General features: G+C 35.6%; 1 protein-coding gene across 1 annotated transcript in view; it reads right to left on the bottom strand.

The window, feature by feature from the left end:
* ncanb (neurocan b) overlaps positions 1-25,136 on the bottom strand; it is a 259,178-nt gene that overhangs the window by 152,446 nt on the left and 81,596 nt on the right. The window lies entirely within an intron of this gene.

Raw genomic sequence — 25,136 nt, 5'->3', positions numbered from 1 at the left:
AGTTATCTTTTTGTCTGTATAGCTTAAACTTATTATATATGATCATAATGCTTAAATGCAAAATAAAAGAGGGGAATTATTGACATTGAAGAGGTAAACAGGTTATAAAACAGCTTGTTATGTATTGAAAGCCACACAGTCAAATTCAGGACACGCAAAGCCTGACCAGTGTTTTAATCTTTGTCAGGGTTTTTTGCTCCCTTATCTGCAACTTTTCCCTCTCCTGTGTAATCTAAGATTAATCAAAACGACACTATGTCTAATTCCCCCAAAGCCTGGTGGCTATACAAGCAAGTTCAATTAGCTGACCAGTTATAACCCGTGCTGCTCGAGGCAGCTCTGCCACTCAGAAAGGCACTTAGGAATTTGTCTAACCGAAGACCAACAGACTGCTCAGATTATCCCAGAGTTCCAAGTTGATCAACATGACCCTACTTGATTTTGGTCTTCTTGACATTAGATTTTAGTAAAAAATAATCCTAAAAAATGTCTTCCAATAATTTTATATTAAAAGTGTAACATAAAAAGAAATGTGTCAAGTAACAAAGTACAAATACTTCTTTACTGTACTTCAGTACACTTTTTAGGTATCTATACTTTACTCCATTACTTATTTTGCCTCCTACTTCTGACTTCTACTCATTACATTTTCACACAAATACCTGTACTTTCTATTCCTTACATTTTTAAAACAACCGTTACTCGTTACTCTTGGCTTCGGTTTAATGCAGAGGTTAGGGATTAGCGGACCGTGGTCCGGTGTTTAGCCGAAAAGTGCATCGCTGCAGAGATATGCATCCCCAGTCGCGGGAGCGCACCTCTTTCTGTGTACTACTGCATATCAACGAGGAAAACGGATTAAAATATGACCAATGGAGCTACTTGTTGTTATATTAATGATATAAAAACGTTTAAATAAATAAAAATTGTGGTTATTTGGCAGATTCATTTACAAAAGCAAAGGATGTAATGAACAACATTAAATCCAAACATTTTGCCTGAGGTATGGCTGATTTATTTGTTGTAGTCTCTTGTTATTCACACAAGACAATAAACAGTGATAGCCGACGTGAGTTTTGAAACTGCAAAGGTTTGTTTTAAGCGGAAAATCAAACGTGCATCTACATAGCACAGCGTTCACAGACCAGTGATGCATTCGCAAACGTCAGATAGCTATGGTGCATTCAGGAGCATGGGTCATTTCACACTTACAAGGAAAGAGACATAAATGGAACAGAACTTAACGCATACATTAATTTATTTATTCAGAAACAGTGTGTGCTTTCTTACAATATTGAATACTCTATAATTGTATTTCTGTTATTTGATCTGCTTGCTTTTTATTCTAAAAAATCAATAATATTACAGCAGCAAATTATCAAAGTTTTTTAAAAGTCTGTTTAAATGCTCCAAATGAAGCTTAAGATCATACAGTGACGATTACGCTGTCATTGTTTTACAGGCAGAATTAGCATTTCCTGACCCTTGTCCTTTAGCTACTGATGGATATACAGAAATAGTCATACAAGTGTCAACTCCTCTGAGATTTAATTTTTAGCAATTTCTTTCTTTTTTATTGAGTGTATAACATGAATGCATAAATACCTAATTTTATTTCAGTGTTAAATTCTGTTTAAAGTAACAGATCATTAAAAGTGTCCTGGACTTTTACAGGTTGATGATTTTCTTTATTTGGACCCAACTGATTTTTAATTGGTTGCCTCTGGTTTAATGTTTATAAATATTTATTTCACGTCATGTGCGCCATCCAATGCAGATCATTGGCTCCATCCACATCTAGTGGAAACTAGTGTAATTGGATGAGTCATACACAACACAACTACTCATTGGTTATCTATTCATCAAATTTGTGCTGACGCCAATGAAAATTATCAGAAGCAAGCAGGTGTTCTTCAAACTGCAAACGCGAATTGTCTATGTCATTCTACAATGTCAGATTCAGAAAAAGATGTTGAAAGGTCGGACACAGGAGAGAGAGTATCGGGAGATGGAGACCAACAAGACTTCCCTCATCCTTGGCCCTATCTCAAAGAATTTTTCGAAATAGTTGAAAAATTAAGCTTTCAATTCATATAGTGGCATCTGGCTGTTTTTTTAAAGGTTACCTTATACTTTTTATACTTTAAGTATCTTTTGGAGCACATACTTTTCACTTTTACTTGAGTAAAGAGGTCAAGTTGAAACTTAAATTTTTACCAGAGTGTTTCTAAACTGCTTTATCTATACTTCTACTTAAGTAACGAATGTGGGTACTTGTGACACCACTGAACACAACTAAAATGTTAACATTGTAATGATCCTGGCACCGGTGCTGATTCTGCTTTAATTTAACACTCTGGTTCAGTCTCCACTGTTCAGTCCAGCCTTTGTTATTGAGAACCTATCCTTCTGCTTGCCAACCAACCTGTCTTTGTCCCCCGATTCTGAGCCTGCCTGATCCCTCTCTGGATTTGCCTGCCTGTCTGATGCCAGAAACAGGATTCCGGATTGACCTCCTGTGCTTCTGAACCCTTGTGAGTACCTGAGCCTGCATGCCCCCTTTACTCTCTTTGTTCATCAGGAAATTGGACCTGAAACTGGAAATATCTGCTGGATTACCCCTCCTGTACTTCTGCTGCTTTATTGGACCCCGTTACAGAACCTGAACTAAAGCCCCTGGAAAGCCCGCACAGCCTGTTAGTTTGTCGACCGCTACACGGTCTTTCCCCGCAAACAGCGGATGCCCCAGTCCCTGAAGTATCCTGTCTGTCTCTGACTGACTCTCAGCGCCCTGGCTCCTCTCGTTATCAGGTTAGTCCTTCATCAACTCCGCAGTTCTAACCTGCCACTGCAGCCTCTAACCCGTCCCTCTGCTTCTAGGACATTCTGGGCCATTATCGAGAACTGCACGCCCGAGAACCAGCACAGTTTAAATCCTGCTTTTACACTAAATACTTTAAATGTCACTGACCTAGTTGAATCTTGGGTCTGAATCCTGTACATTACAAACATGACAGAGTTTTTCACCAACCTTTGGTATTTTATAATAAATTGATGGAATTTGTAGTTTTCAGAGTTCAGTTGATAGATACGTTTGGAACCATCATTAGATACCATTGGAACCACCACCAGGATAGTGGTGATGATCCAATAACATAAAAAAAAATAAGACTAAGGTTTTTAGCTTGAGAAATAACCAAAAAGTAACATTGAAAATATTGCCCATAAAACACATAATAGTTCAGTTTTCTTAAATGATCTTGAGGGGACAATATAAAAATGGATGATGTTTTAATTGTTTAATGTTCTTAATATTGTTCAGATCTAGTAACTGTAAGTCTATGATTAAATGTTTATAGAAAATTCAATTTAAAAATATGAAGAATGGAGTGGCTCTACATGGTGATATTCATATTCTTTATCCCTACGGCCATCACGCCATCACAGAATACTACATGAGGTTCAAAACAGATTTTTTCTAAGAGCTAACGTGGCAAAAGCACTTTCTTCTGTAGGCTTCTGAGATCTAAATCAGCAACATGTTCTAAAGGGTCATGGCATGACGAGCACCAGGACAACACAACACAGCTCTGACCAAATAACCAAACAAGAAACATGTCCAGTCAAACTACATAAGCCAAATTCAATTCTTCAGAACTTCATACAATTATATTCATTGGAACACCCTTCAGTCTTTTAGAATGAGTGAGAGTTTTTCAGGTTTCTTTAAATTCGGTCCAAATATCTAATAGCCCTCAAAGCTGAGAGAAACTCCAAGGGTAGACTGCATCAGTTTGAGCCAAAGCATGCAAACTTCTGTGGCCTTAGCAGGCTGGGACCTGATGAAAGCTGGAGCAGAGCCCTAAGCTGTTCTTTGAAACTGAAAACAACCAGTTCTCTCCCTCCTTGCCAAAGGTGAAGCCGTTTTCTAGCACTCAACTACAAGGTCTCCTGTTAGGTGTTTTTTCTAAAACTGTCCTTTAACTCTATATTTCTTCAAATGTTATGTAGATAATGTCCTGTCAATTCCTGCTTGAAAAGTTGCTGTTAGCGGTCCATCACGTCTCTCTCTCTGCTACCTCAACTACATCTGCAATCAGGGCAGAGTGGTTACACCAGCTGCAGTTCCAATTAATGTTAGTTTCTGCACCTGGGAGGAGCGCAGCATATTCTTGGCTCCTCCGGTGGATAACCGCCAGATTCTTGAAAGCCATGCCTGAACAGACATCTACTGTACCAATCCATATTTTGACCTCCTGATCTTGACCTGTATAATTCCTTTTTCTACTGCCTGTCTCAAACAATAAAGCAGTCATTCAGTGATCTAAATCAGCCCAACGGAGCCCCTGGGATAAATAAACAGAACCAAACTCTGGCCCTCTGTTCAGTGCACCTTCAATACCACTGAGTAGTGGTCTGTCACTAACCTTGTTCTTCTCCCCACATTGATTCCAGTTTTAGTCAGTTCTGTTCTTGCTGAACTATCAGCTGTCTCTCCAGATTCTGTTCAGTCATTACAAAGGGTAAAATAAAAATGGACCAGTAACTTCAAAAAAGATGAAACAGATAAAAATCAAAACATTCATAGCTCCTCCAAGGCTCTGTTTTCAAGCGACAGTCCAAAATTGGAGTGTAGATATGTGGCACCATTAAAAAGTCCTGTTTTTGTTTTTTTTTTTCCAGAAGAGATCTTTATGTCTGAGTCAGTTGTGTTGAAGCAGAGTCAAATTAAAAATTTGCAGGACATTCTATTCTGAAGACTTGAGATCACTGATATAATGGATGCTGAATAATAACAGACACCATTCATCACCACTGTTCCTACATATAGCCCCTGAAATATATAGTTTTTCTTTTTTATATCAGCAATTCCCAGCTGTGGTACAGTTAAGGTTTATCTATTTTATTCCATTTTTGCCACAGTTCACAAAAAATAAAGTGTGGTGTCAGAATGCATGTTTTGGGACAGAAACCGTTCTACTCCTGAACCTGTGTGCTATAAATGTTGACAACAATTGTTCCGTTAAGACAAAGTATCATTGTGACAAGTCTGACAAGAACATTTCCACAAAAAAATGGAAACAAAGAAGGAATGGAAATAAGGAATTATTTTTCCAATAAAAATGGCATCCCACATTTATGATTTCATCAATTTAGAGTTTCACAGCAATGATATTGTCTTTTAGGAACTTTGACGAAATCGCTAGTCTCTCATAAAATTTTACTATACACAGTAAACTCACTTAATTTGAGTTTTGTAAATGGCCTGAAGAAACCATTTGTTGAGAAGTGGGGTTGTTTAAATACACCCAACCGAAACACAATTTGTCAAAAGCTACCAGGAACACTTTAATTGTTCTTTCAAATATATTTTTCAAATCAAATTTTTCACACAACATAATTTGTCAAAAGCTACCAGGAACACCTTCAGTGTTCTTTCAAATACATTTTTTAAATGATAAAATCTTTAATATGTTTCACAGAAAAGAGGACACACCTTTTGGTTTTCCTCGTGGTTTTTTATAATTTAGATTTATACGTGAGAAGAGTGGTTAACACCTCAGAGAATATTTTCAGGGCTCCTCACTCCACCATAAAAGACATTTCATCGCAGCACTGCGTGTCCCAAGCCCGTAACATCATCAATGACCCCTCACACCCCCACCATGGACTATTCTCCCTGCTGCCCTCTGGGAAGAGACTTCAGAGGATTCAAAGCAGGTCCAGCAGATTCCAAAGCAGCTTCTTCCTGACTGCCATCAGAAAGCTAAACTGTTGAGAAAACTCTAATTCTGAGGTCTTCAACAGAGGGTCTGTGAATTTAACACACTATGGTGAAGTTAAATGGAGGCAGAAGATGTCTTTCAGTCATCAATGCACACATTCAGTGACACACAGGAGCTCTTTCAAGCTGGGCACCATTTCATTCACAACACATGTCCCATCAATCAGGAATCAGTATCAAAAATACTTTTATAATCCCAGGGCAAAATTACTTTCAATACATGACTCCATCTGTAATAGAGCGACTATAGGAACATTTTGATATAACACAATTTAATAAAACATATATATTTAGGTGGTCCCCGCTCCATCTCGCCATCAGTTTGGGGGTCCGTGGCCTAGAAAATGTTGAAGACCCCCTGCTCTAAAATTTGCCACAGGTTTGTCAGTGTGCCACACACACACTGACAATGCCAAACGAAAAGACTGCATATTTTCACAATATATATTTAATGCTCTGAACCTACATATCAATGCAGCTTTTTTTCTTCCACACTGTTTACATTTGACCACTGCTACACTTTATGGAATGGAAATGTCATGTAAGCTGTACAAAATGACATTTCATGTTGTATACAACAATAAAAGTTGTCTACGTCTAAAGTAAAGAATCCCATTTATGCTGTGATTACTAGATATTGCTTTAACCCCCCCCAACCGGTATCAGACATTCTCATTGTGACATTGGCTCTCATATTCTCACTCACAGGGGTGGTGGTAGAGCAGAGGCTGTCTGTCCCAAACTTTACCCTTCTGAACTGCAAAGGGAAGACTTCTTTCTTTGTTTTTCTTTTATTATTTCTTTTTTTAAACAAAGATGCAACCAGACAAGAAAATCTGTGTCACCAAAGAAGTCATGCTCCATTTTTATCTGTCTCTACATTTTATTTTATTTGCTTGTGTTTCATGAGCCTTGCTTTGACTTTCTCCATCACGTTTTTGACCAATCAGATTCCTTTTTTCAGAACCTTGCTAAAATAGTCACATTATGTCATTGTATAATGTCTCATGTTTTTCTTCCTCTTTTTTTTCTTTTTGATTTCTCAACAATTTTGCACATAATTCTGAGCTGGAAGAAGAATTTTCTCCACCCAACTTCCTGAGGTTGGGTGGAGTTTGAAAGGAGGACCCAAATGAAGACTCTGAAGCTGAAGGAGGTTTCTTGCAGATTAAATTATCGAAAAAGGCAACAGAAGAAAAGATCCACAAAAAAATAAAATCCACAAGATCCACAAAAATACAGAAAACCAGAAAACTCACTTGAAGGGGAGGAAATTATGACGAACCAACACACAGTGACTCAGCAGGAGGTGTATATATAGGAGACAGAAAAAAGAATCAACAGATTGGGAGCAGGTGTGGACAGAGGAGTCTAGAAGGGAGCTAGGGAAAAGGAGACTGACACAAGAGGGCAACAGAGGGCAAACAAGAAATACCTAAGAACACAAACATAATCGAAAATAACTAGAAAGACACAAAATAGAAATAAACCAACGAAAACTCAAAGATAAAACTTAAACAGCACTACAACCATGATAGAAGGTGTTTTTCTTCAGCATAGCCAGGAAGGCAGGTCAAGTTTTTGTACAGAATGAATGGAACTAAATAGAAAACACCTGTCAGAGCTATGTATACCACAACCTTTTGAACACTTAGTTGTGAATGTAACCAGTAAATATTAATGTGGTCTAACTGCCAACTTATATAACACAGTGAGTGCACCCAACAAAAAACAAAAACATAGGTGTAAATCTTGGGAGAAAGCAGCCTATTTAATTATTTTTTGTTAGTTCCAGTGTATAATGCAGACTCTTAATTTTTCCATTGTAGCCTCACTTGATTGAATGCATGCGAAAGCGCTACACCCAACGGCGTCAGTCTCTCCTCTCCCTAATTAAATGTCAGATTGTTCAAACTAAAAATATTCCATTTGCCCCAACTCCCTCCTAGCCACCTAGCCTCATATTACTTCCCTACAATCTGGACCACGTACAAATTTTAGGACAATTTTTTTTATCCTTCCTTTTTTCTCACTGATCTTATTGATCGGTAATTCTGCAGTTCTAACTTCACCATTTTCACATTGGGTTTTACAAAAACTTAACCCTATGGATAAAAAAGAAAGCATTTATGAGTAAATGTCTTTTTATCTCGGTTTTGTCTTTTTCAGGAACTAAACATCCTCCTGACCTCGATCCATGGTCCAAATTTTCCTCTATAGTAACCATTTAAAAAGTCACATATTCTCCCTCCTCTGCAGACTACTAAGCTTATCCTGATAGTTCTTTAAAGAGGAACTTTTGAACTTTTAAATGATAATAAATATTATAAGCAGAGGCTTATGGGAGCCGCTTGCTTATAGATAGAGATATATTGTTATAGATTATATTTAGAGAAATTGGTAACCGCGACATCACGTTGCAACATATGTTAAAGGGCTCCTAGAAGTTTATGTGTTCAACATAAAAATTTGAATTCTAAATAAATAGTTTTTCTAAAATAATTTCATCTTTTCTTGGATTGAGGAGGTGAGTGAGACACTTTGTGACAAGACAACTCACATTTAAAATACAGTAAGTAAACACAATTGCATTGTCTTATTTCAATTAATTTTCAATTATCTTATTTCAAGGGTAAACTACTCATTCCATTGGTAAATCATCTTATTTACCTACCCAATTTAATGGTAAATACACTTGTTTTAAGAAGTGTTTACTTATTTTTTTTATCTTTTTTACAGTGAATAAGGAGCAATATTTTTTAAAGAGAAGTAAACACTTTTATTATGATATTTTAATTAAAGTGAGACATTTGGGATCAGGTTTTAGTGCATTTAAAGTCATACTAAAGCTAAATGAATCAAACATGTCAACTTTAAAAAAGTTTTCATCTGACTGGCCTCATGGGTTAGCGCTGTTATAATATTTAATTTAAAACTAAGGGGAAAGTATCGGTTTTTGAAACTTAGCACTTATTAATAAAAATGTATTTTTTGTGAATTAAAGATCTTCCACAGTCAGTTTTAAATTGTGTACCTAATTCTAATTTTAAATGTATTTGGCCACTGTATGGTAATAACCATAATCATTGATCACAAAAAGAAAACATGTATAACGGAGATGCCCATGAAAAAAGTGGAAACTTCGAACCATTGAGTAATTCTTTGCTCCACAGTCAGGGCTCTCAGAAGTATTTGCCTCCTTAAAAATTTTTGTCCTTTTAGTTTTTTGCCACCGTTAAAGATTTAAGAACAAATAAAAAAAAATCCAACTATATATACAAAGATAACCTGATAAAGAACAAAATGCAGTTTTAATCTGATCATGAATTAGAGGAGAAATTTGCAACAAATGCAATCAAGTGCTCAAGATATCCAACAAATGAAGTGCTTTACTTTCCTCTAAAGAAAATTATAAAAAAATTACTTTGTAAAATTGTCCAGAAATAGTATGGACTGTATTTCAGTCCTGATTTTGATTTTTAAACTTAAAAAAAAAATAGTTTTAACTGATCCTGACGTAGAATTTCTGGTGTCGACCAGATTATCATCATTCAAATTAAAACCTGTGGTCTTCATCTAAAAGTCACAAAATGAGACCCAGATGTGCCCCTTCTGGTCAGGTCAGAATAAGGCATACAGGTCATAAAGCACCAAAGCAGCAGGTCATCCCTGCTACCACCATGTTTTACTGCTGGGATGCCTACTTTTGCTTTAAAGCTGTCTTAGTTTATATTAGATATCAGGGAACATATATTTACTGAACATTTTCCAAAAGGTCTAGGGGTCAAGATGTTTTTTGTAAATGTAAGCTAAGCCTTTTTCGCCTTTTGTTTGGTTTCTTTCCCACTGATTGCAGTCATTTTACTAGCATCTTCTTTTAGTTCTCCACCATAAATACTGTCCTTGTCTGAGGCAAGTGAGCCTTGCAGTGTTTAGATGTTGTTTGGTATGATTGTTACTCCTTTGGAGAAATATAGGTCAGCTGAGTCACCACTCTTCCTTTTTTAATCTTTTGTGAATAACGCTTTCTGGTATTCTGGTTTTCTTTACTCCTATAATTATTAAAAACACAGTGTAATATACTTTAAGACGTCAATAAATTGGTTTCTCATCATTTCTTGAGTTTCTCTATTTTGGAGCATGATGTCTATATTTGTGCAAACATAAAATCTCCTGGTTTTACCGTAGAGTTTGTCCAATGTTTCTCGGAATACACACAGAGACACACCAAAAGGCACATGAATAATTGTCATAGCTCATTTGTGTAGCCATTAGGCTTTTTAAGTTGCTCACTGTAAGAGGCTGAGTGCTTCTTCCCTGATAGCTGACATCGGCCCCCCCTTCACATTTTCCTCTCCCTAAGAGCGCATAAACACACATATCCACTCCTTCGCTTCTCCTGGTGGCATCGCTTAGACAAGCGTTACTTGTGTAACTCCCACCCCAGCTGATCTATATTGCTCTAGCTGACAATATCAAACAGGATTTGTGCTCTAAAATGGCCTCTGATTCAGCACTCAAGAGGAGCTCAGCCCATCAATTGAGATGACCTGTGAAAAGAAAGTCCAAGTGGGTTTTCAAAAGCGCATTGAAAAGAGGAAATAATAGAAGTGGGAAGTAAAAAGAAAACATACAAAGACTAACGGGATCACACAGGCTACTTTTGCTTTAGAGCTTTTGTTATTTGTGCTTTAAAGAGTCTCTCTAAATGGTTTTTGCTTCATAGAGTAAATCCATTCAGGGTTTTACGAAATAGAACCAGGATCATCCTTAAACATCCAAAAAGCATCTTACAGCGTCAGCAATATCTGCCTTTTCTGGTCTTTAAGTGAACTAAAAATTTCCCATAAGATTCCCTTTAGCTTATTGGAGAGAAAACATGACTAAACACTTTCTTGCATTTGACTTGTTTAGATTTTCTAAGGACAATGCAGAGTAAAACCTGCTCTACATAAAAAAAAAAAAAAAGAAAAACTTGAAGATCTATCAGCCTTGAGTTTAATTAAAGGTCACATCTTAAAATTTTCCATGAATATTATAATTTTTCTAAGTATCCAAGTATCGATCTGCAGTACCTTTAGAATGGTGCACACTAAAGATTAATTATTCTACCATTTAAAAAAATAGTAAATAAATATTTTTTACAAATTGTGAAAGGTCCAACATTTATACATTTCTACTTCTGGTAAGCATCACAATGTGGTGAAAGGATTCTGCACCAATAGGAGAAGTAGCTAAAGCTTTGCGATATCCTATTTGTTCTGTGAAAACTGAGAAATATCTTCTTCTTGACGTAACGTTTTTCATACATAGGTTGGCCCGCTAACAATTGTCATTTGGCTCCCTTCCTACTGGCATAAAAAGCTTTTCCTTAAAAAGTGCAAAGCAGAATTAAATACTTGAAACTTCCAGTGTTGGTGTTGTATGTTGCAAGTAAGGCATTAATTCTACACTTGTTTAGTCTAATTCAACTATGCAAGAGTTAGCTCCTCCACAGAGTTTTTGTTAATCTGTGCCATTGAAGTCTGACAACTCTGCTGAAGGTTATTCCAGAGTTTCTCCCAGAATTCCAGCCTATCTGTCTCTTAAGAAAAGTGCTTTCATGTTCCAGTTGTAGGATGCAGAAGATGTTCCTGCAGCTGGATGGCTGCCGGTTCAAATCCCCGCTCAGTCATCTTGTCCTTTGGCAAGACATTTGAGTCGCATGGTTGAATTGTCGACAGTGTTCAACAGGACTGGTACTGCTTGTCTACACCACCCTTGCTTCTGTCAGCGTACCCCAGTGCAGCTGTAGCTACCTAGTATCGGACATAATGATATTAATTTTAATTTTATTAATTTTGAATTAATCATAGCTATTTTTGTCCATAAATCCTGATAACGGTTAACGCTAGTATGTGCGTGTAAAATACATACACTAGCGCTATCTAGGGGAGTCGGGCATAGAGCTAGGAATCCTGAGTTTGTGGGTTCGAAACTCACTCCCACAGACTACCGCTCTGGCTCTCTGAGAAAGAGCCTTAACCCCAAATGCTCCCCGGGCGCCCCACAATGGCAGCCCACTGCTCCCCAAGGGGATGGGTTAAATTCAGAGGTAAATTTCTCTAATGGGAGATCAATATCAGATATATGTATCAGATAATATAATATTATCTGATACATATTGAATACTTAAAATTTTTTCCCACTCTCTCAGCTTTGACTCTTTTTCACTTTCGAAATGTTACTTTAACTGGACCTTGTGTGGATCCAGTTAAAGATCTAGTGTGTTTAGGGGGTTGAATAAGCATCTCCCTGAAATGAGTTTTTGGAACTTGGAATTCTGAGACACAAATTGATCAACAATCCCAAACAGCTTTTTTGGACCCATAAAACACCATATTTTAAAAGCTTCACAAAAAACACAAACAAAAAGCGCACAGAAAACATGGAAGTTGAAAGATGTTTGTTGAATCGTGTAGAGCAGTGCTATAAATGATCTTTTGCAAAGGAAAGTACAGACATAGACAGTGGAGCTTCTGTTGACAAACAGTAACACAAGATGTTAATTTGAATAACAGCTTTTGTAATCGCCCCGCTGTTCCAGGTGGAATCTGAGAAAACTTCAAAGCCAGTTTTGTTCTCAAAATACTTTGGAGAAGACCAATATACTGGGTTCTTATAGTATGATGTCTCTTTGGGCCTTTGTTAATTATTCTACCACTGGACAGCTCTCATCAAGGGCAGTACTGTTGCTCCTTTCCGTCCTGCGGCTATAATTTATTAGTCCGCTTTGCATAAAATCAAAATAACAGCTTTCACATTAGAAAATCAAAAACAAGGCTAAATTACAGGAAGCTATTTAAACCTAAATAGCCTACTATAATTTAGCAGATAACGTTGCTAATTTGTTAGAAATCATCAACTTGTCAAGCTTCCAGCTAAATAGAAAAAAAGCAAAACAGCATTAATTCCTTGCTTTTGTTGAGGTCCTCCACTACTGTGTTTACTATATTTTAGATCTCTGTACTTTGGTGCTTCAGCTGATCAAATCTAAATTTTATTCCAGTTCTCAATAAAAACATTTTAAGCTTCACACTCAATCTATGACTAGTGTGAAAGTTAACTCACTTCCTTTATTTCAGTTAAATTCCCTACTTTATGCAGCTCTATACATCAGAAAACAATTACAGTTATACATTTGGGAACAGAATTAAGATATTTAGAAGATAAATCTTGAAATAAGTGTTTATAAGGCTTTTCAGCAAATAAGGCTTTTCAGCAACAGCAAAGATAAGAATGCTTCATGTTTAAATGTCCTATAAGACTGTGAAACCTTTTTTCTTTTACGGGAATGTTAAACTAATTCATTCATTATTTTCATCTCAAACCTTGTCAATTTTTTTGCAGATGTTTATGGTAAATAAACACATTGTCACCCAGTGAAGTGTCTTGTTTATCTTCAGGTTAAAAATGTTTTTGGCAACGCTACTTTACACACTTTAATAAACTAGTTATGCAATTATAATAGTCATTTCTGTTTGGCAGAGGGCTCTGCTTGATTTATTGATTTTGGGATTGGAGTAGTCAAATATTCCCTGTTATGTTCTGAATATAACTGCTCTCTGTCTACACCGCATCACCCCTTCAAAACCCAACATTTTAACTATAACTCAGTTATTGTTTAATATTCTGACCAATACTTTAACACAGCCATTCATCTGGATTATTGGCAGGTCAATTTATCATCCAGACTTTTGCAGAGGAAATGTCCTTTTTTTAATGCAAAACTATTTCACTGGACACAAGGAAGCTGGTCAGGGAAAACAGCTTCTCTCTACATACACATAATAAAACTAAACAAATTCCTAAAAATTATTAAACCCTTATTTTGTCTACCTTAAGGAAGCTGTAAGACATCCTGAAATAGGAGCTGGTTTGAGCACAGTTTGATGTTATATATTAAACTTAGACAAACTTTATTGTCATTTTGTGCATACCGAACGAAATTCTGTTGCAAACATCTTACGACAAGAATGAGATTGTAGTTTAAATAAATATATTTACAATATAAAGTGTGATAGTGTTAAGATGTATCAGTGCAAGGAGATTTTTTTTTTTAACAAAAGTGTACGAAATAAAAGTTAGAGAAAAGAATTGTGGTTCAAAAAGTTATATGTGTAATTCTAGCATGTGTACTAGAATGAAGTTATAGCCCAAAGGAGATCAGACACAATGGAGCACGGTAATAGCTGCATCAACACAAAAAGGGAGTTTTACACATCTTTAAAAAACCTTAGTTCTAAACATCATGCAGTTTATTTGCTATATTTTATTCAAAAGAATTGAAAAATCCTTCTGATCTTTCCATCTTAACATGACGGATCCGAAACCAAATGCAGGGTGCTTTTGTCAAAACTTTTCTAAACAGAAGACATTTTAATACAAATACTGCTATTTAAAATTTTATTTTATGGCTGCAACATGAGCTCTGGTAAAAAAAAACAACTTTCACCTTCATTACATTCATTCAGAAGGGTCAAAATCTATTTAAGAAATTGCTGTTTTATAACTATACTTTTTATTGTATCGTACAGTAGAACCAAGACATTTGAAAGTAGTAATCAATGACTTTCTGTTTTCTTCTTGTATAATTATGTTTTAAAACACAGACCCATTTCAGGCAAAAGATGATCTGCAGGTAAGACTTATGTTTGTTACTTATTTTACGTTTTGGAGGGACTTCCAGAAAACAATTATTCGTCTACTCTTGAACAGAGAGATAATTAAATGTGTAAAACAAACGGTAGTAAGATAAATATGAATGAAAGAGTATCAGAGTTTGGTAATGGGAGGAAAATCTGTCTGGTAAGAGACATGCAGTTTGTTTTTCAGCTTGGAATAACATGAGAGAAGAAACTCAGTCACCCAGTCCTCTCACACATCTTTACCAGAGGTTTCTAAAACATTTTAAACAGAAGTTTGAAAAAGTAAAAATGACTCTATCATGTTTACAAGTCATGTCAACATTTCTCATACTTTTTACTGTAAAGATTTTAAGGGAACTTTGAAAATAGAGATTAGCAAACAAATGTAAAATGTATAGGCAACTAAAAACTGGTGGAAAAATGGATTTTGAGAGGTATGTGTTGCAGAGAAATTGAAATGATGTGATGCAGAAAATATGCGGGGGGGATGATTCAGAGAGAGGAGATTCACTGTTGTGATCCAAGAGGTATTTAAAGTGACGTTGTGATACACAAAAAAAAAAAAAAACACACTGATCATAAAAAAGCAGGTATCATGCTCCACTCCTCAGCGTCATTCCCTTTACTTATCCCTCTTGTGGAACACGGTGCTGATCTTTTTTTTTAACCACACACAGACGTGTCTTTTCATCTCCAGCACAAAGGTCAAGATAACTCACATAGACAAGTGGATTAGGTGGCAGCTCTAAACGATACAGGATAGTTTCTAATTTCAACCAAAAACTGGCCGAATGTCTGTTAATATTTGATCTAAAGTGGTGGGTAGTTAGCCAGATTCTACCAGAACAAACATATCATGCTGCATGTTAATTAGCAGTAAATGCATCTTCCCCATTCCCTTTCTCCCTGCTACTTAATTCGGTAAAGTATTAATTATGCTTTTCAGACTTCTATAAAGTAAATGCCTGAATTGTTTTCTTCTTAAGTCAGTATTTTTCTCCAAAGGAATGTGTTTATAATATTTTTTTTCACCAATCCAGATGAATTCCTAAGAAAATAGACTCCGACTGCTCTGTCTAAAGTCTGTATTTGGATGTGTTAGTCTCCACACTCTGCATTTTTATAGCTAACATTTCCATCTTCTTTCTTCTTTTCTTTTGTTTTCCTGCCACTTTGAGGAAACAACGCCCACATGAGCTGACTGGTTCAGTGGATGAGCTGAATGGGTGTTTGACAGAGCGCATCAATGTTGCTATGCTGAAAAATGCTTAATATGATCAGAAATACTATAAAACATTTTATAGAAATTCAATTCACTCACATCGGTCTGAAGGTAAGATAAAGCAATCAAATTTAGAGGAAAAAACACTTCACTAAGTAGACGATTGAGTGTAATCAGCTGGGTTTGTCCACTCTGACATGTTTTGTGAATTGGCGGTTTATAAATGAACTGAAATGAAAAATGTAATTGAACTGAATCAAATTGTTCTGCAGAAAAGTTTTAACACACTGAAAAACATTTACTTGAGTAGTGGGGTCATCCTTTATCAAGCGAGCACAATAAAGAGTGTTTTACTTATTTATTAAAAAAAAAAAATCTACATGCTAATCCCACCTCATTCTAAGGCTTGCTTTGAGTTTCACTTGTTGTGTTTTGCAAGGACAACTTATCGGTAAATTTTCGGTTTTTACTTTTTTCTTCCATATCATGTTCTTAAAGACCCTCAAAGGAACAATTACAAGTTTACATATTGTTCTGTAACCACTAACGTCTGTATAATCTTTTTGCCAGTAAGGATTAAGGAGAAATTGATGCCAGTAACCGTCAAATGAACTAGTAAATATTGGAGCAGGATTTATTGATATGTTGAAAAATCATATCTATTTTCTTGATTTTTTTTCTTCCTTCTTACACCTTTTTACTTCATTGTTCAATGTTTATTCTCAATTAACCTTTGATGCTTTAAATGTAACTTAATTGAATTTATGTTGATTTCTTAATAATCAACATAAATAGAGAGAAATCATTTCTTAGAGAGAATTATGTAGTTTATTAACATAGAAAAACAGAGGTGTAAAGTAACAAAGTAAACTTTGTTATTTTACTTAAATAGAAATGTTGTCTATCTTTACTTAACTGTTTACTTGCGCTCCTTATATATATATATATATATATATATATATATATATATATATATATATATATATATATATATATATATATATAAATATATATACTGGTATATATATATATATTTTTTTTTGCAGTTATCTTCTATTTTTTTATAGACTCGTTAGTTTGGTTTCATTTAAGCTGATTTTTATTATGGCCTGTTGGTATTAAAAAATAAATAAATAAAAACGATCAAAATAATTTCATATAGTTCAATAGTTTCATCCAGAAAAAATTATTTATTTGTGGTTGCCCCAACTTGTTGTTCATCACATACCAAAATAAATAGATTTTTTAAGATAATGCAGAGTTTAATTTCATACAGTTACTATAAGGCATAAGACTAATAAAATCTAGTACAAAAAAGTTATCATCCAGAATTGTAGAAAAATGTTCCTTTAATAGGGTAGTGCAGTTAAGCTTCTGTCCTTAACACTTTTCCTGCATTACTATTTATTTTATATTTTGAGTAGTTTCTAAAAGGGTACTTTTACACTTTTACTTGAGTAAAAAGCTTAAGTTGATACTCTAACTTCTATAAAAGTGTTTTCAAACAGTATGATTTATACTTCTACTTGAGTAATAAAAACTTAATACTTTTGAAACCTAAATAGAAAAATGACAGGCTTAATACTTGTACTCTATACTTAAAAACATTGTACTGGAGCATGAATGTTGTAAGCAGGTCTTTCAATCACCTTGTTTTTATGAGAGTAAACATCTTCCTGCAGGTTGCCAGATAAAGTATTCTGTTTACCATCATAGTTTCCATCCCTCTGCAAAATATTCAACTAAAACATATTAAGGTGTCGATGCAAAGCAGAAGGCAAAGAAAGAGTTTGGCTACTGGCCTATTTATTTCAATAGGATTTCAGCATATCACAGATATCATTCTTTGTCCTCCCTCGATATTTTTTTCTTTGGTTTGGTTCCTGCAGATGCTTTTCTGAAGAGGAATCTTGACAGGCTTAAAGTTGACCCATCCGATACGTCAGTCTGCAAGTAAAGCAACAGAAAATGATGGAGGGATTCGACTGCACCCGCTTCCAGTCCCCTTCTTTTGCCTATGTGCCAGCTGAATATTTGTTGCAGCAGAAGCATGTGAAGGTCATAAATCATGGCAGACGAGCTGTCTGACAGGAGCCTGTCACCATTAGTTGATCACTGTGTTAAGAAATGACAGCTGATGCAACCAAAACAATTGGACTGTGGCAGTTTGAGTGTAAGGATTATATAGGCCTGATAGCTTGCTGTGAAGTGGAGAATATATATTTCCCCTGTAACTGTGAACATTTTATCAAAGGTGATCTAACCTTTAATTAAAGAATAATGACAAAGCTTTCTTTAAACAACATGTATTTTTGTGTGTTTTTTTTTTTTATTCAGTCAAAACATGTCAAATGGGAAAGGCTCAAAAAATGTTACTACAAGGTACTAAATGTAAAAAAGCTCATCTTCTCAAGATGGTTAACAGAAAAAAACTAAAAGGAACTTCTTATAGTGCTACAAAAAATGTAAAAGCTATTTATATCCCTTAAACATTTTCACAATTTTATGTTACAATCACAAACATTTTAATATATTTATTATAGATTTATTATTGATAGATCCAACACAGTGAAGCAACAATAAGCCTCAGTAACCTATGATAAAGAACATGGCAGAGGGTCGTAAGAAAAAAAGTGTCCATGAAGTGTCAGACGTGTTTAATAGGCATTCCCTCTCGGGACGTGGGTACAGGGATGTGCACATCTTTGTGAAAATCCGCCACATTACATCCATTCTTAGCCAGCTTCCAGCATCTACTGTTATGGTTACTAGGCGACAAAGCGTATAGGATTTGAATGCCAGAGAAGGCTGGACATGTTAGAATCCATAGTATAACTCTCCCTGCCTCCTTATTTTCACTGACTTCAAAGGACCTAGTCCAGGTAGACCAGGTCCTTGGAAGATGCAACCTCTGAAATTGAACACAGCCAATCTCTGCATCTGCTTGGCTCCATAGAATTGATGTCATTTCTTTCACTGCTGTGTTAGCCGCCTCTTCGCTAGGTTTATTCCCCATTGTCTTTTTTTACAGTCCTTCTAAATGGATGGCTGGAGTCATGGGAATACACAAACACTGCAGTGTCTTAAAGTGATTTAGTGAATGATTGAAACAGTAAATATTCGGTTTATCTCCCAGGTCAACTTCAAAGTATTAAAATTGACCAAAAGACACAAAATCTGACTCTTCACTAAAATGTTATAGTATTATCATATTACCATATTTGTTTTTAAATAATAATGTAACCTAGAAAATGATCAGAAAAACCATAACTAGATTATATTTTGTTGATCAATAGAGAGTCAAATGGTGAATAAGCTGTAGCCTATCCCACATGGCTGAGTGTTTAACATCATCCCTGAGCTTTGGGAATAAACCTGAAGCTCAATGCTTTTACTTTTTTTTTTCATGTAATCACAGAGACATTATTATTAAATTCAAAGAACCAGCTAGACAACACTGTTTGGATGTGATATGTGACACAATGTAGATTAAACTAAGATTAAAGTATCATATGACAAAATTCTTTTCAGCCTGAAATGTTTTCTCTCTAGAAGTTAGTTTGCTTACCATGATGACAAATATCCTTTATGTTGTGTAAAGAATTTTTTGCTGGAACTGAAGCAAACACAGCTTCACAATCACAAAATCTCCTCATTTTGGCCTGCAGAACATCTAAAGTCGGTGCTTTCTGACTATACTTTTTTTCCATATGTATTGTTAGGATAATTATCATTGATGATGTGTAAGTTTGTAACAACTTAATATTAGCTGCCTCTTGGATGTCAGAACTGATGTTTTCTATAATAGTTATATAATTAAAACAGTTCCCCTGTCCAGATATACAGTTATAATCTTCATTCTGTACGTGGCAAATATTTGGGAATGGAATGAGAGCGGTGTCCTTCAGCTAAGGACGAAGTTTAATATTTTGATAAGGCTGGAGCCATGGGTGTCTACTCATCTGCTAATGTGTATGACGTAAAATGTGATGATGTGGCAGACTGGAGATGTATAAAATGCCTTTTTAACTGTTAATTGGGTTCACTTCCTAAGAGGTGAGTCCAGAGGTGAGCAGCTGCCTTCTGTAAACTCTAAGCTACTTCTCTGATCTGAGTAAGATTAAGTATATCAAAATCTGTTGTTATATCAAAATCTGTTGTCACGTCTCCTGGTTTTTTAATACATATAAGTGATGAAGTGTTATTTAATGTTTGTCCCAAATGATCTCTTTTCAGGAAAAAACCGGAGAGATAGAGCTTCAAGGTGCAGACACAGAGTGCCTATCTTTAACAGTATTTAGGAGCAGGGACTGGGAGTTCCAAGCAACTTCTACAGATGTGATAATTTTCCTACTAACACATCCATGCAAAGTTTCAATCATCTGAATAAATGTAAAATTGAGAATTTTTTTCCCATTACCAACTTTTAGGATAAGAGCTAAGCTCTTTCACACATGAGGGCCCAGTGCCCTCTTCCACGTGTTTGCTGTATTCTCTATGACTTCCATGTAAACTGCAAATGGGACTGCTCAAAGCTTTCTTTTAGAGAAAAGATGTATTTCTTTAAGAAATTGATTTTCTATCTGAAACTCTTCCATGAAGTTTAGATTTGTATACAGACCATTTATTATCCTCCCGCCTGAGGTGTGTGTCTCTGCATATTTTCTTTATCACTGTCCCTTTGTATTCCTGTTGTATTCCTCTGGTTTTGTAAATCTATCAAATTACACACAATAGATTATATTCACTAATTAGGTGACGCATAATTGAAATTGAAGTTGAAGTTGCCTATCCATATAGAGTATGTTACAAAGGTGCTTATTTCCTGCCTTAAATTAAAAGACAGAATATAGAAAAGTAAAGTCTGCTCATTTGATCATTTAATAATGCACAGGACAGACTCCCAGATGATGTAAGATATCAGTATTAGGTATCTAGGACTTTTTGGCAGAATCATTACTGAATTCGAATTCATATTTAGTTTTTCTCTAAGCACTTTCCATCGTTGTCTGTCTGCAGGCAGGGAGGTAATAATAAAGAAGGATATATTATTTATTAACAGCTCCTACAAGAAGCAAAAACAAAAGAATAGGTTGTGAATCATTTGGTAATTCAAAATTGATCCCCCGTTTTACATGACTGAAAATAGATTTAAATAGAGAAATATCTTTAGCAGCAACGTTGAAAAGTGAGTAGTAAATGCCCATAATAAATTTACACTTTGATATTCTAAAAAGTAGTACTTTTCTTCTCTCAGTTATGAGAAAACTATTTAAAATCAACTTTTTTAAGAAGCCAGGTGGAAAACTGCTGTCCTGAACTGTAAGGCTAGTATTTTTCTACTTCATCTTGTTTCATAAAACGTCTGGCCTCCTCATTTCACCAGATCATAATTATAATTAGCATAATTTATGCTGCCCTGATGCACAATTATCCCTTATTGTGTTGAAAGAGGACATTTCTCCAGTGCAGTCATATTCTGTTCTCATGCTGCCTCTTTTGTTTACTCCTCCCTTTTGTGGGTTGCCTTGTTTACAAATTCTACTTTTATTTTTCATGATTTCTTTGCTATGTTTGTTATTTTGTTTTGAGTTTTTCAAATTGACCATTGTAATTAGATTCCCTGTTCCTCTCCTTCTCGGATCCTGTGTAAGTAATGTAGTATGTTTAGTATATGTAAGCAAGTTGACAATACAAACTAGAGGGTTTTCCAAGTGTTTTAAAGTTCATACTAACAGTGTTACCTTTGTTACAGTTAGATCAGTTTGTTTGTGTTTTTATTACTACAGTTACACATCAGAGACTGCATCACAGGCCATGCCATGGAGACGTTTCTGCATGTGACAGGCATGGAAAGGAATGTGGACCTTCCACTTGTGGTAGTTTGCTCCGTATGGTGTAGCAAATCTTCCCTCGAAACAAATTGCCTGTACATAAGTACAAAATGTTACGTAAGGAGGACACACATGGTGTCTACTCTGTGCAATCATTGCCTTCTACAGAGCCAAAAAAGTTCACTAGCATATAAACCCAGGCATACACTGTATGAGCTTTTTTTTTCTTTTCAGGCCAATTCTCCAATCATGTGAGAATTTATTGGATGTGGCAGAGTTTCAGCCTTGCGGTGTGTCCTGCGTTTTGTAGTGTACAGGGGGTACGGGAGGCGATTAGCATCTCACGACCACCTCCCGAATCCTAAAGTTGGGAGAAATAAAAAATGTTTTAAATTTAGTCGGCCCTCTTGAGTTGTTCGTGGGTTAATCCTGCTGTTGAAGCAGAGCTACGAGCCGATTTACCAGAACCTCGTGCACAGTTGCAAACAAGGGATACATTCTTCATTCAGAATGAAGCATCAGTCGGGAGGTTTTTGGATGTACTGTACAGTGTGAGCAAGAACATTGCATCCGAGCATCGGGCCGTAAAGTTTAAGAACATACATAGTGAACTGTGAACTTAGAAACCCTGCAGTTTTGTCATACAGTTTGAGGAGTAGCTGAGAATAACCATTGGAAATATCGTACAGTTTATGCACAGCTTATATCTGACCCAGAAAATGCCACTGTGGCTTGAAGTTAATATTTGCTCTGTGATAAAGTCTGGGTGGAGTTTACCAAAGAGCAAGTTGGTTAGCATTTTGAATTATTGGACATAGACAAATGTTTTCCTAATGATTAATGATGAACAATTCTGCTTATTTTATAAACTAAGTTATTGACTAGTGGTGAAGATATCTTGCCGGTTTAAAACATCCAGCTTCAAAGGTACGCGGGTTAATAATACCCGGTAATTGAACAACTTGTAAGTTATAATCATGTAACAAAAAATAATAACCTGGTTTTAACAAACAACTGTTTAAGCTGCATATTAATGTTGTTCAACAAATATTCTTGTCTGAAAATTCAGACACAGTCTGGAAATAGTAAATCTGAACTGTCTCCTACCAGTGTAGGGGAAAAAGCAAATCTTACCCATAACATCCCTGGAGCCCATATGTGACCAAGATTTAAATAACAAGATCTACTGGTTATTTCGTGAGCTTTTAATTACCGTGGTCGTTTATTTTTTGACCGCAACAGAATCTTAGTAATATATTTCACCAAACTGCAGACAAAATACCACATTCAGCTGAAAACAAAACTGACTAATATATTGCTGTCTGCTGATGCATGGGTAGAGGCCAGGTCCTGCAAATCTATTAATACAGTATACATAAACTTATAAGTTATTCCAAGTTGGGTCCCACAGATTTAAGTTAAGAATAATGAACAGGATAACCATGCAGTTGCTAAAATGAGAAGGGTCACCTCTTCGAAAGATGTGGAGTTAAAGGGAAAATAAATTCTCAGTCTGAATCAGTTGATATTTTTCACTGTAAAACAAATTAGGTGGGTGGTGTATTGATGATCTGTCGGTGTTGGCAGGCAGCAACAGCCCTTTACAAAGACTACATAACAAAAAAACAACAATCTGCACAACGTAGAGATTAAGACTTTGTTTCTGAATTGATGAACATTTAAATATTAATAGAGTTTGATAAATAAATAATGATATTACATTTGGCTCTAGGCTATTCTCTTGTTTTCATTTTTTTTATTATGGTGTTTTTCTTGGTTAGCTAAATCTAAGAAAGAATCATGTGTCTGAAACTGCATTTACACTATGCACAGCGCTTGGCAAAAGAATAATCCAATATTTCCAGTTAAATATTTCATCAACTTGCAAACTCAAACTTCAATAAATGATATTTATGATTCTGCATAATGTAGAGCATAATCAGGTAGATTAGTCAATTCAATTTAATAACAGCTACAGGACTTTAGGGTGAACAGAACTGTGCAAATATAGATGTGCATTAGTACAGTTTTCTTTTGGTAAAGTAGATTAAGCACAATCAGTTAAGTACACATATTTTCTAGTTTTTTGCTTTTTTGTAAGTATTTTTTTTTTTGGGACTGAATTGATCAATAAAAAGTGCTTAATATTGTGGTCTTGCTAGAATGGGAATATCAACTGCAGCATTTTGCTGCTTCTAAAAATACTTCCTCCACATCTCCACTGTATTGTATATATCTTCATCTATTGAAAGCTGACCATCTTTCTCTTCCCTGTGCATGATGCTGCACCCTCCATGTTTATCTGAAAGTGTAAAAGAAAAGGCAGTACAGCTAAAAATAAAAGAAAGAAACTGCTTTTCTGGCTATGCAAGACTGCTTCTATTGATTTTAATACAGCTTTTAATTCAATAGTGCTCCATATGTTTCTCAAGGAAGTAAAGGTGTTGAGGTGTTTAGTTGATGATGAATCCATTCTTTATTAAAGAGTGTCTAGGGCTCTATGCAACGACTGTTTTGCATATCTATTAATCGGTTAATTCTTTTTTTTTTTTTTTGATTATTAATTTAAAAAATAATCCTCAAAGAAGAGTTTTTACAAAATTAAACCAGGTGAAACTCAAAGTTTTCCACTTGAGTAGTTTTGGATAGTGGAGATTGACAGTGTTACGTTCAAAATTGTAGGTTCATGATAAAAAGAAACTGAGTCCACACAGAATAGGGATGTTGTTAACCTCTGCAGTAGGGGAGAGAAGCTGCTGGCTCAGAAAACAGCACCCTCTCTCTCAGATCCCTTCACAGCAAAGCCTTTTATTAAAAGTTTACAACATAATAGGGCGGGTCTTAAACAGAAAACCCAGTAATGATTGAATCACAGCAAGATGCAACCGTGTGACTTTGCCTCATGACCTAATGATTGAATCACAGGATAGCAGGATGCAGGTCACAAAAGTCTACGACCCTCCTGATTGAATCACAGCACAGAAATGTAGCATAATTTTAAAATCATAACTCTAACAGACAGACACATTTTTTTTTCTGTCAGCTAGAGGGATGTTTTACAGTCTCTATACTCCAGTTAACGATTAATCGATTACTAAGCTTACGATTAATTAGATAATTGACTTATGTGATTAATTGCTGCAGCCCTAGTATCACTCTTTTCTGTCCAATAAGTCAAAGTAAATTAAACTAAACTTACTCTTCTTTGAACAGAGCATTCAGCCGTGCTGGTGTTCCCCAGGGCTGAATCAGGTAACCCTTTTTATCAAGGGATGTGGGAACTCTCACATAACTGAATATTACAGTATTTATATTATATAAGATTCTCATACACAGACTGTTTAACACTGACTTCACTCTTCAAATACAATTAAGGTTGATTTATACTCAGAAACCAGGTCGTCTGCGTGTTTGTTGCAGTGAATGTAAAAGTGCCCCTGCCACAGACACTCTGGTGCACCTCTCCAAAATTGTAGATAACCGCAGACAGTGCCGCAGACAGGAGGCATCTGATTGGTCAAATCTACATCTGCTCTACTCTATGCGTGTTTCCTGCTTGGTACCTTAATGACTTGTTTTGTTTGTATGACCGCCATTGTGGAAAACGA

This window comes from Cyprinodon tularosa, unplaced genomic scaffold, assembly GCF_016077235.1.
Source record: "Cyprinodon tularosa strain WSP-4 unplaced genomic scaffold, ASM1607723v1 ctg278, whole genome shotgun sequence".
NCBI lineage: Eukaryota > Metazoa > Chordata > Actinopteri > Cyprinodontiformes > Cyprinodontidae > Cyprinodon > Cyprinodon tularosa.
Note: the sequence above shows the minus strand (reverse complement) of the source record. Positions and strands in the feature narration are given on the sequence as shown.